The following is a 13,476-nucleotide window of genomic DNA, read 5'->3' as shown; positions in this document are numbered from 1 at the left end:
TGTCTTCAGTGTGACTCTACAATTTTCATAGTCATGAAAATAAAGAAAACTCTTTGAATGAGAAGGTGTGTCCAAACTTTTGGTCTGTACTGTATATATATATATATATATATATATGTGTGTGTGTGTTTCGCCGATCTCGGAGACGTGAGCTCCACGATATGTGCCGCTGGCTCTGATGTCTCTTTAGTGGTTAAACATAAAATATAATTAGTCTTGGGTAAATCTAACAGGTTATCTTTGGTCTGTATTCAATTTATCTACATGTTAAAATGAAAATAAAAAAGGCAAATTTATATAATATTTAGTTTCATTGTAATGACTGTATATACACATATCCCTGAACTAAGTACATTTCTGCAGCTGTTATTATGTTTAAATGAAAACGAAAGAGGCAGTGGTATTTGATATCCTTTTTCGTTTTATTGTAAATATACAGAGAGGAAAATTGCGTCTTGCGTCGTCGCGGACATCACACTCCCGAGTCGAATGAACAAAGTCTGAACTACCGAGGATGCACGTCCAAAATCAGCGTACTTTGTATTGAGAAACACGCGCAGAACTACGTCACCAGTCTATTTGCCTAATCTTCCCAGTACTTTACACCGTGGCTGCATCTGAAAACTGAAAAATGCTGCCTTCGGAGGTCACATTCCAAGGTAGGAAGGCATCAAGGCACGTCCGAAATCAATGTCAGCTTCATTTCCTGTCTCCTGAGATGCCTTCATCTGGCTGATTTTTAAAGGCAGCATAGATGTATCCTTCGCTGCCTTCGATATCCCACAATCCTGTGCGTTCCATTCTGTGAGAGTTCAGCCAAAAAATAAAGATGGCATCTGAAAGTTGCATTTCAGGAGGTGCCTTCTGGCAAAAATGCTGCCTGCAAAGTCATTGCCTGATTAGACAGCAAGGCAGCAAGTCACCTGCCTAAGTTTTCGGATGCAGCCACCGTGGTGGAAACGCAGAAAGCAACAGGTCTGGGGGGAAAAATGTTCCTGCTACAAATGTTCCAGGTAATTTCGGTGGAAATGCGGCATTGATTTCTATACATTATTATACTAAAATACATTTAAATGATTAATAAAATAAAATAATAATAATTATTATTATTCATTATATATTTTTTATATTTAATACTTAACATGTTAATGCAATATTGTTGATTATCATATAATTATTATATTTTTATTGGTGTATATATATATATATATATATATATATATATATAGTAATTTACTAAAATACAACATTTGTAATTATATTAATATTTTTGTTAAATCATATTTTTTTATTTAATTTCATTAAAATTTATGTATTTATTTGTTAGAAAAAATAGAATAACTACTTGTGTTGAATTTCAACAAATGCTTATTGCGTCAATATTTTTACTAATATTATTATTATTATTTTTTTTTGCTTTTTGTTCATAAATTTGGTTACGATATTCATGAATAGACCTTGAAGAATATAATTCAGTATATCATTATACTCTTCAAGTAACTATAAATGGGTAAATATTGTAGAGTTTTGTTAATGTGGTCATTATTTATGAAAACATTTAATGAAATTCGGTGTGTTTTGTAAGGCTTCATAAATTCCTTCTATAGAATTCCTTATATTACACATTATATATAGAGTACAAGCTTGATAGGAACGGGAAGCGTTTACACACATACACTCTCAGACACACTAATGTACACAGGCTCTTGAAGGATCCACTCGAGCGCGGTGCAGTTCTTCAGCTCACTACCTCTGAGGAGATGAAATAATGTTCCTGAGATGAAAATCTTCTTGACATTTCTGGACGGTGGGTCCAGACAAATGGCCCATCGTCTGCTCTGAATAATGCAGGCAGAGTAGAGGTCTGTTCCACACCACAGATCTGATGAATACTCATCGGTCTGCCTGGATTATTTATCTTTAAAGCTTCTTAAAGATGTGGGAAGATGCTTTCCTAACATGTAAAGCGGCCTGTGATAAACTTGTAAAGCAGCCTGTCTAATTCACACCCACACTTCTTATGTGTGGACAAATGTACATTGTGTGAGTGTGTGTTTGACCAAGTAAATTCAACAGGATGTTGTAAAAAGCAACAGTTTATTTACTAAACTCAGACACCATTAACACACGCCCACAACACACAGTTCGCCATTGCTTTTAGACACACTTAACACACAAATAATACAGGAAGACCATTAAATGAAAAAGAACCTGTCTTAAAAAGCTTTTATCTCTGGTGTTGTGTGAGCAGATGTAGTGAGACGAGGAACTCTGAAAGGAAAGAAAACATTCAAATGCCAAATAAAAGAAAGCTACTGTCTTCATGACATTTTATGTTTCACAAATCCAGTGCTTTAAAGGAGTGTTTGGGGTTCAATACAGCTTAAACTCACGGCTCAAAACATGTGCATTAATTCACTTATAAAAGAAGTCTATGGAGCGAAGCGTTCAGGATGATTCAAAGAGGAAACGTGCAATTGGATATATTAATTATTCATCAGTATTGTTTTTAGATATTTTTAGACTTTTTTTTTTCTCACAACTGATTTTTATCCAGGCAGACAGATTTTTTTTTTTTTTTAGATATAAAACTCAGAATTCTGAGAAAAATAAAACTTTAAATTCCAATATGTACACTCAAAACTCTTGAGTTAACATTTCTCCAAATTGTGAGATAAAAGTCATTTTTGACTTTTTAAAAATTTTATTATCCCATTCTGGAGAGCTTTATTTCTCTGCTTGATTTTCTTTTTCAGAATGGCTAAATATAAACTCAGAATTCGGAGAAAAAAGTCAGAATTGTGTGATAAACTTTTTGAATTCTGAATGTATTTACGAATTTAAGTCTGAATTGTGATATAATAAAGGCATAATTATCTTTTCTTATTCTTTATTTTTAATTCCATGATGGAAACAGGCTTCCATAATTTTTTTTTATCTTGTGGTGGAAATGGGCTCCCAGAATTAATATATTAATATATTATTATATTATAATTCTTTGTTAAATTATTACATATAAAAATAGTAAACATGGCTGTTTGTAATTGTTTTTGAGTCCTTACATAAATTTATTGTAAATTTCTGTGTATTTAAATGTTAAGTAAGAGTAGTAGTAATTGATAATAGATGCCAATATAATACATTTATGAAAATCTGTTATTGTTGTTGACATTTTTAGATATTTTGTTATAGTAAATAAATATATTAATGTGTATTATATATATTATTGTTATAGTAATATATTTTAATTCTGTATAAATGAAAATGTATATATGTAAAATTATCGTTATATTTTTCTTTCTTTAAATTTTTGCTTTCATGTAGCTCAAACAATAGATGGCACTCACAATGGCAAGGTCATAGGGATTGACTGCATCCGATATTACTTTACACATCCAGTGTTAGCAGTTCTTTGACATTCGGGCAACCATTCATGCTATTTAGAAGCAGCTTTGGAGAAAGTCTCGCCCTGAAACTTTGTCTTGAAACCTTGAGTAAGCAGCGAAAAGGTAATGGGCTAAACAAAAATTGTTTATTTTGTAGAAAGATTCTGAATGCAAGCCATTTTTTCTTGCTTTTAATGAGATCCAGAATGTGTATTAAGACAGTAAATGGGGTCAGAATTTATGATGTGGTTAACTTGAAGTTGTCCTCAGTGTTTTCCAGCGGTGACGTCATTGGACTCCGCTGTGGGAAAACTTTGGGCATCTACTCACGAGTTGAGAGAGATTGATGGAGAGTGAGAGAATGAGGGATGTTCGGTGTTGAGTAAGCATTGGTTGGCATTCGCTCTCAATTTCTCTCTGCTATTTAAAACTTGGCAGCATCTCGTGATGATTCATTCCCTACTGATCACTGTAAGAAATGAGAGAGAGAGAGAGATACTGTTTGTCTTGACTGCTCTGCTTGTGTGTTGACACACAGTGGCCATCATATCATTCAAAATCTCTGCTCACTGGGGTTTACTAGACTTTTCTTGCTCTATTGAAATTTGATGCACAATATTTGTTTAATTAATCCTTAAAGGTACACATGCAAAAAAAAAAAGAAAAGAGAAAAAAAAACACGGCTATTTGATTCTAATTGCCAGAGAAGATGAAGATAGGAAATAGTCACCAAAACTAAATTATGACACTTTTTGCTGCAAAAAACCATGACAAAAATACAAGCAGGGTAGAAACTGATTTGTGTGTACTGTGTTACTGTGGTGGGTTATGGTAGCATCTGCAGGTAACACACACACACACACACACACAAAGCTTTCGCTACATGAAAGAGATGCTAACCTTTGATGTTTGGACAGAAGATGACAAGAACATCTGCATGACCTCTTGTGCCCATCTGTTGTGTGTGTATGTATGTGTGTGTACTTAAAACCATGATATATTTTCTTTTTTCAGGATTCTTTGATTAATAGTTCTGAATAGCACCATATATATATATATATATATATATATATATATATATATATATAAATCTTGCTCTTTAATAGTAGTGTATACTGAATACATTTACATAATAAGTGTAACAATAACAATAATACAAGTAATTACAATAAAGTAATAAAAAAATATACAAATAGAATAACAATCCTATCTATTTTAAATATTGCTCATTAAAAACTCATTAAAATAATTTCACAATATCTTTTTAATTTGGTCAATTTGTCCAGTGCAATATGATTTCTTTGTCCTAAAGCGGGGTTATTCAAACCTTGCCCTGGAGATCCCTTGTGATCATTCGAAAATCACAGGCAGGTGACTTTGATCAGGGTTGGAGCCAAACTCTGCACCGCATTGGCCCTCCAAGACAAGATTTGAATAAACCTGTCCTAAAGTCTGGCTGCAGTTGTGCACATTTACACGTTTTACATTCAGATTTTGCTTTGAGTGAAGACAGAGAGATTGCTTTAATAATTTAATAAAAGTTTAATAATTAAATGAAGTGTGAGTTCTGTACTTCATCAATACTTCCTCGGTTTGTCTTTCTCCATGTTTCTGCAGTACTCGTCAATGTCATCTACTGCTGGATGTGTTCAACTCGGCCCAACATGAGCTCACTCTGTCTGCCAAGAACAACCAGGACCTGGTGCTGCACGCCAGCGAGTGTCAGAGGTACACACACACACACACACACACCCTGTTTTATACCCACCCTGACTTTGTGTTTAAGATGAGAAAAATCACAATTAAAATTTGACTGTAATAAAATTTTAAAAAATATTCCTCTTTAGGGAGCTGATAACTTCTGAACAGAAAATGTTATCGTGTCATTTATTAAAGGGATAGATAGTTCACCCCCCCCCAAAAAAAATCAACATTCAGCCATCATTTGCTTACCCGCGTGTCTTTTTGAACCCGTATGATGTTCTTTCTTTCGTGAAATATTAAAACATTTTCTGAGTGCTGCAGCTCCCAAATCACATTTGCAAATCACGTTGTATTTGTTGGAGACACTCCGATGGTATTTGATGTCATTGAAATCATTCAATTGAAATTGAAAATTATCAGTTATATTTCAGAACTATAGAGGAGAGCAAGATATATATTTGCGTATGTATGACTGCAGAAGCTAATTGTAAATTACAAGAAGCATTTTACTGATGCTCCCCGCCATGCTTGCTTAGCTTGTCATTTTGTTTCTGACATTTATATTTCATGATTTATATTTCATGTTTTGGGTAGTAGTTTGTTTTTAAAAGTTATCCCAATGCTGGTTGTAAAAAAAAAAGAAAAAGAAAAAAAAGTTATATTATTTTTAAAAAATAATAAATAAAAACAAAAAAAACCTGGCTTAATACATACACAACATCCACGCAACTTTATTGGATTTTCAAATATAAACTAATTTTTTTATAAACTTGTAAATTTATCATGAATTCAGAACACGTAAATTGAATAATGTTTAAAAAGTAATTAAAAAAATTATATATATATATATATATATATTATTATTGAAAAGGAGTAGGAGGATGCTTATGTAGCTAGCTTGAAGCCAATGGGGCTGTCAATAAGAACAGGTCCAGTCTAGTCACTCTGATGTTAAGGTCTTTATCAGGTATTAGCTATGGGCGTGTATGCAGGGGTGTATGTGTGTGAGCGTGTGGTTTCTACAAAAAGGACAGAATTACAATGATTTAGTTAACAATAAACATAACATTGAATTCACAGGAGATAATGTAATTTAAACAATGCATAAGGCCATCTACTCATACTATAAATCTCAAATACATATCTAAATGCCTTAAGAACATCCTTAAGCAGGAAATACAGCAAAATAAACACACTTAGGACAAACTTAAGAAATACAGAATAATAGTTAAGTGTCAAACAAAAGCACTTACATGGTCAAATACACACACGCAGGGAAAAAACAAAGGACAAAGAACTCAGTCCTCTGCACAGTGCATCCATGTGCACCGGAATGAAGGTGCTGTGGGCACAGGTGCAATTTATAGTGTCCTAATTGGCTTGAGATCAGGGGGGTGGAGCTAGCAGTTAATCGTAAATTACCAGGCCAAGAGGGGTGTGGCACATGCTTGGCACCTTGAAGCTTAAGGACACATAGCTTTTCAACAGCCGTCCCCAAATTTGTAGAGCAAATTTGATCAATCAGGGGAGATCGGGCAGGGCCAGAAGAGGAATGAGGCGGGCAACGGGCCTTGTATATGTCCTGTCCTTGACTTGGACATCAGCAACCCTACAATGGCCATTTTTGCTGGGATGAAGGGAGGTGACCTTACCCACTGGCCATTGGGATCTGGGAAGTTGAGGATCTAGTATTAGAACAACAGTGTTAGGTTGTAGGTTAGGATGATCTGTGCGCCACTTCTGTCTGGACTGGAGAAAGGGAAGATAATTTCTAAGGAAATGGGCCCAAAAATGATCAGAAAGGATCTGGCTGTGACGCCATTGACGGCAACTGTACAGCTCAGAGTCTGGATATGTAACCAGAGGAAGGGAAGCATCATGCCGCCCTATCAGCAGCAAGTTAGGGGTTACCGGGTCAGGGTCAGCAATGTCAGAAGACACATAGCCTATGGGTTTAGAATTTAAGATGCCTTCAATTTCAATCATTACTGTGCGTAATACCTCCTCACTGACAATTTGAGCACCTAGGGTAGTCTCCAGAGCGATTTTGATGGAGCGTATTTCACGCTCCCAGGTTCCACCAAAGTGAGGTGCGTATGGAGGATTGAATTTGAAAGAAATCCTATGCTTAGCTAGAGCTTTCTGAAGGTCAAAGGTCAGGGACTGATAGGCATCTATTAATGTGCTCGGAACTGTTGGCATTTCGGGCACCTATGCTGATATTTTTTTACTGCCTCACGACCCCTTAGGATCCAGTACCGCCTCCTTAACTCAGCGAATAGCCTCTCTCGCCCAGGATGTTGTAAGTGGTCATCACAATCCTTAATTATAAGCGTTGTGATTGGATGGGCAGGGTCCAGGACTACTGGATGAATGGTATCAGGGGGTAGATCACTACTTCGCCGTAACCTTCCGCCAACTCGAATGAGCCCTGATGCTGGGTCTAACTCTGGGGCAAGGGAGAGTAAACGGCTTGAAGGAAGAAGGGGCTTTTGGGTTTGAAGGCAGGCCAAATCATCCCGGAAGGAATCCACCTGGGCTTGTCTTAGGATGGCTGTCTCTGAATCACGGTAGTTTTCTGCTGATGGAGGCTTTGCTGCTCCATGAAGGGATGCAGCCATGCAGTCAAGGAGATCTTGGAGGGTGGTAAATTGGCTGGGGTCAGGGATGGAGGGGTATGGACTAAGAGATACAGCACCACAGAAGCTGGGCTTACGGCACTCTTCAGGGTCATCAGATTTATCTATAACAGGGCTAGTGGGCCACAGTTCGGGGGATTGGAACATGAAGGCAGGTCCTTGGTTCCACCTGCAGGGCATACTAAGTTCAACAAGTAGCTTTCCTCTAGTTAGGTCGTCCGCTGGGTTGTTCTTAGAATCCACATAGCACCACTCCAGGCCTTTAGTGAGCTCCTGAATCTCAGCTACCCTTGTTCCAACAAAAGCTTTGTAACAGCAAGAATCAGAGGTGAGCCAGTGGAGTACAGGGGTAGAGTCAGTCCACAGAATAGTCTTTCTGATACGGAGGGTGAGCTCTGTTTGGAGGAGACTGAATAGCTGAGCTCCTATGAGGGCAGCACATAATTCAAGTCGTGGAATGGATAGTTGTTTTTTGGGAGCAACGCGGGACCTCGCCATGAGGAAGGACACATTCCCTTGCTGCTGACCATCTTCTGTGCGCATGCAGGCTACTGCACCATAGGACTTCTCTAATGTATCACAGAAGATGTGGAGGTCTTGAGTGACTAAGGAGGTGTCTACTGAATGAGGTATAAGGCAGCGAGGCAAAGTGATGGTGGAGAGGTTAGGGAGTTCATTCTCCCATGAAAGCCAATCTTTTAAGAGATCATGAGGGAGATTAGGGTCATCCCATTCTCGTGCCTTTCCCCATAAGTGCTGGACAATGATTTTGGCCCTTGTGGTGTAAGGAAGGATATAGCCAAGAGGATCATACTGGCTAGCAAGAACTCTGTAAATATGACGCATTGTTGGAGTGGTAGATTCAATGGCTCTGTGCCTGTATCTGAGGGTATCTGTATGGCAGTTCCAGAGGAGGCCTAGAGTCGACTCCAAGGGATCAAGAGAAGGATGGTGTGATAACCAGAGCTCTGTTTGTTCTGACCTGGCTTCAGGAGGAAGGTGACAGATGACCTGAGGATCATTACTGGCCCATTGTCTGATTTCGAAGCCACCAGAGGAGAGGGTAGTGCGCAGATTATGAAGGAGATCTCTGGCTTCCTCTGGGGTAGGGAAACTCTGTAAACAGTTATCCACATAGAAGTTACTGTGTATGGAATGGTGAATGCACTCATCTGCCTGAGCATCTTTGATGATCCTCTGGAGGATGTAAATGGCACAGCAAGGGCCTGAGGTTGTGCCAAAGGGGAGGACTTGCCATTCATACACGGTTGGGGGAGCTTTACAGTCCAGGTCACGCCAGAGGAATCGCAGGAGAGGTTATCCTGGGGCAATAGGCGCACGTGGTGAAACATTGATTTGATGTCTCCACTGATTGCAATCTTGTGTTGCCTAATACGGAGCAAAACTCCAAGTAGGGAAGGCCCGAGGATTGGTCCAGGAAGTAACTGTGAATTCAAACACTGATTTCGGTAGGAGAAGGAACAATCAAACACAATGCGATCTTTACCATTGTGATGCACATTGTGGTGAGGTATGAACCAGGACTCAGGAGTATCTTCTAGATTAGAGGATGACAACTTCTTTACATACCCAGCATTACATACACCACATACCAGTAAGCTGGTATGTGGTGTGCGTTCTGGCGCAATATGGCTGCCGTCGCATCATCCAGGTGGAAGCTGCACACTAGTGTTGGATGAGGAGATACCCCCTGTCTATGTAAAGCGCTTTGACTGCCTAGAAAAGCGCTATATAAATATAATGAATTATTATTATTATTATTATTATTATTATTATTAACTAATTTCTGGATCTCGTCAGTATAGTTTTCTGCCTGTTGTGGATTTTGAAGGAGTCGCCTTTCACAGCTGCGGAGACGGGACATTACTGCCTCCTTGGGGGCCTTCAGAGGGGGCCAGGGGTCTACACGGAGGAGGGGTGATGCATATCGTAGGACACCATCAACAGGTGTTCTGATAGTTTGGGTCTCAAGCTGGTGTATTGCCTCTTGATCCTGTTTGGACCGAACCACTGCTTTCATGCTTCTCTGTGGTAACGCATCAATCTGCCATAGTTTCTGAACATTATGGTGGATGTCATCAGGTGGGCATTTAAAGGAGATATAATGAGAACAAGTAGAAGGTAAGCTAGAAAGATCTCTTGCAGGACCTTGCAGTGTCCAGCCAAGCCGGGTCTTGATTGCTACAGGGGTTCCAGGAGGGCCTAATTTGACAGGTTGTGTTGGTATGATAAGGTGTGTATGATCAGCCCCTATAAGGAGAAGTGGCCTTACTCTATTAAGCTGTTTGAGAGGGAGCTGACGGAGGTGTGAGTAGCGCCGCTGGAGGAATTTCACCGGGTGAGAATGTTCTGACAAGGATAGCTGTTCAGCAGTGAAGGCTTGACTGATGACATAGGACTTACTAGGATGCACTTTAGGAATAAGGGTGAAGGATACAGAAGCTCCATTAAGAGTCTGAACATCCTGTCTCACAGTTCTCAGCTGTAGACTCTCAGATTTACCTTTTAGCTGAAGTGTTTGGGCAGCAGGGTGAAGGAGGATTGTTCTTTCAGACCCATCATCCAGTATGGCATAAGTGTCTAAGGATCGGTCTCCATTGCGCAGGGTCACTTCAACTACCTTCAGTAGTACTTTATTGCAGTCACTAGGGTGGTCAAGATATAGATTTTGCACTTGCCTCTGGTTTACGTTGCATAGAATGTGTAGGTGTTTCCCATTACACTGGCTGCAGCGTCCCTTCAGGTCACATTGGATTGTAAAGTGATCTCGTAAACATCGCCCACAACGTCTCTGTTCCTTGATCCAGTTAGTTATCTGGTTTTTGGTGAGCTGGATGAAATCACCACACTTACTGACATGATGTTCGGTAGAAATGCAGTAAGCGCACACTGGATAGGATTCAGCCAAGTTGTTAGGAGGCTGAATAACTTTCAGTGAGGGAATTTGGGCTTTAGAGGAGGTCATGTGAGAGGAGGTTTTAATACCATGGAGTATGGTTGTACCTCTTAATGGGTGAGGAGGTGGAGGCCTCTGCCGGATAGGCTGAAATGTCCTTTCTTTCCTAGGCTGGCAGCGGGCTTCTTGTTGTAGCCAGTTGGAAAAATCTACGAGGTTATAAGAAAGGGAACCTGGTCTACTCAAACATATCCATCTCTTAAACTGGCAGAACTGCTCATGGGGAAGCTTCTCTAAAAGTCGCTCAACATGTGAGCCACAGGTAAGCTCAGATAGACCTTCAGGGCCCATGGACTGAAGGAGGCCCACTAATGCCTGCACTCGAAGCGAAAATTGGTTTAAGCCTCTACCATCACCTGTACGAATAACAGGCATCTCCATGATGGTCCGGAGCTCCTTCAAAGTAAGCTGTCTAGGTTGACAATAACACTCATCTAGGGCTCGTATAGCTTGAGTGTAAGGATCTGGGGCATAAACATAAGCCAAAGCAAGTCTCCCCGCCTGGTCTACCTTTAGATGATCCAACAGGATGTGGTATTTATATTGCTCTGAGTCTCTTGGAATTATTCTAGAGGCCATCTTTAACATCATGTACTGACATCCATCTTCCCTCGTGAGATCAGGGAAAGAAGGACCTTCTACCCTCCTATGGTTTAACTGCAGGGGGCAACTAGAAGGAACTAGTTGGTTTAAAGGGACAGCCGATGTCAGGTGGTGGGGCTGCACATTGAGAGACTGATATGCCGGCTGAACAGAATAGGACAAAACACCAGGCAAAGGTCGGTTTGGCAGTGTATAGGCTGGGTGCATGGGGTTATAGGAGGCTGGTGCTTAATAAGTGGCAGGAAACTGACCACAGCCAAGAGGATGCGTGATCTGCAACGACTGTGGCATAGGTTGGGAAGGAGGGGCACGACTTACAGGAGGCAAAGGAGATGGAAGCTGTGACTGAAGTAGGAGAGGAGGGGGCCTATGGTCCTCTGTATGGGCTTGTGGAGATGCTGCTGATTGAAGGTTAAGATTATCAGGGCAAGGGAATGGCAAGCGAGACCGTGAGGAGTGAGTGCTGCTTCCAAGCATACACTGCTGGATTAGTCTACCCTGATTTCTTAATTCTTCTACTAATTGTTGTAGGAGTGCAGTTTGAGCATCAGGAATGGGAGCTATTGGAGAGGTATGTGGGTGCTCAACATCAGGGGTTTGCACTCTCTCAGATCTGACAGGCGAGTGAGGGTGTGGAATGTCCTCCTGAATGTCTCCCTCCGTGGGCAATTCCAACTCCTCTGGCTCTTCCTCAGACTCATCCTCTTTCCAGGGTTGATAATGAGGACCAGTACCAGGAATATCTGCAGGATGGAACAGTTGCTGTTCTGGTGCTTCTGCTGTAGGTTGCGACCGCTGATGATGTTGTAGGATGAAATCATCATAACGTGCGGGGAGCTGAGCCTGGCGACGTGGGCGCTCATGCTGAGACAATGAGGGCAGGGAGTGACTAGACATATCCACTGATCATCAATGCGCTCCGGCTCGAAGGACCATGAAAAGGAGTAGGAGGATGCTTAGGTAGCTAGCTTGAAGCCAATGGGGCTGTCAATAAGAACAGGTCCAGTCTAGTCACTCTGATGTTAAGGTCTTTTTTTCCCTTCCAAATCAGGTATTAGGTATGGGTGTGTATGCAGGGGTGTATGTGTGTGAGCGTGTGGTTTCTACAAAAAGGACAGAATTACAATGATGTAGTTAACAATAAACATAACATTGAATTCACAGGAGATAACGTAATTTAAACAATGCATAAGGCCATCTACTCATACTATAAATCTATAAATACATATCTAAATAACAAAGAACATGCTTAAGCAGGAAATACAGCTAAATAAACACACTTAGGACAAACTTAAGAAATACAGAATAATAGTTAAATGTCAAACAAAAGCACTTACATGGTCAAATACACACACGCAGGGAAAAACAAAGGAAAAAGAACTCAGTCCTCTGCACAGTGCATCCATGTGCACCAGAATGAAGGTGCTGTGGGCACAGGTGCAATTTATAGTGTCCTAATTGGCTTGAGATCAGGGGGTGGAGCTAGAAGTTAATCGTAAATTACCAGGCCAAGAGGGGTGTGGCACATGCTTGGCACCTTGAAGCTTAAGGACACATAGCTTTTCAACAATTATATTATATATATTATATTCTTTTTTTTAAGAAGCACACGACACGAGGATCAAGGTAAGTTCCCCGAAGGGTGGATTTTATTGTGATGGTGAAGGGGGAAATAGCCAAAATGAGGGGTTTCCGGTGCTCGGCCTTCTCTTCTCCTTCGGTGCGCAGTGCTGTGTGGGTCCGTGAAGTCCGTGTCCTTTGTGGGCTGGCGGTCACACTCTGCTGTCTGGAGGGGTAACACAGAGAATTGTTAGCCGAGTCTTTTGGAGACATCTCTCACCTCTATGTTCATCGACGCTGCTTATAAAGCCCGTCCCTGATGGGCTGCAGGTGTGCCTGCTCTGTTTCCAGGGCGACGCTGATGAGAGCTCGGGACACGCGTCACCCCCCCCCCCCCCCCCCAAGCGTCGTCCTTTTCCCTGTGGAGAAGTGGGGAAACTGCGGGAGGGTGGGGAGTGGAACCTGACCGACCTGCAAAAGCTGACCATATCCTCGAGAGACCGTCGGCGTTCGCATTGGCCGTCCCCGCTCAGTGTTGCACGGTGAAGTGGAAGTCCTGGAGCGCGAGGAACCACCTAGTCACCCTGGCGTTGGTGTCCTTCGCTCG

The 13,476-nt window shown here is 40.9% G+C and overlaps 1 protein-coding gene and 1 long non-coding RNA gene across 3 annotated transcripts in view; one reads left to right on the top strand and one right to left on the bottom strand.

The window, feature by feature from the left end:
• stpg1 (sperm-tail PG-rich repeat containing 1) overlaps positions 1–13,476 on the bottom strand; it is a 382,184-nt gene that overhangs the window by 184,209 nt on the left and 184,499 nt on the right. The window lies entirely within an intron of this gene.
• The window catches only part of LOC132145099 (uncharacterized), a 59,404-nt gene that overhangs the window by 31,234 nt on the left and 14,694 nt on the right, over positions 1–13,476 (top strand). For both annotated transcript variants that reach the window (XR_009434437.1, XR_009434436.1), the window contains exon 4: positions 5,004–5,114. This is a non-coding gene — a long non-coding RNA (uncharacterized LOC132145099). The remainder of the gene's footprint in view (positions 1–5,003; positions 5,115–13,476) is intronic.

This window comes from Carassius carassius, chromosome 8, assembly GCF_963082965.1.
Source record: "Carassius carassius chromosome 8, fCarCar2.1, whole genome shotgun sequence".
NCBI lineage: Eukaryota > Metazoa > Chordata > Actinopteri > Cypriniformes > Cyprinidae > Carassius > Carassius carassius.
Note: the sequence above shows the minus strand (reverse complement) of the source record. Positions and strands in the feature narration are given on the sequence as shown.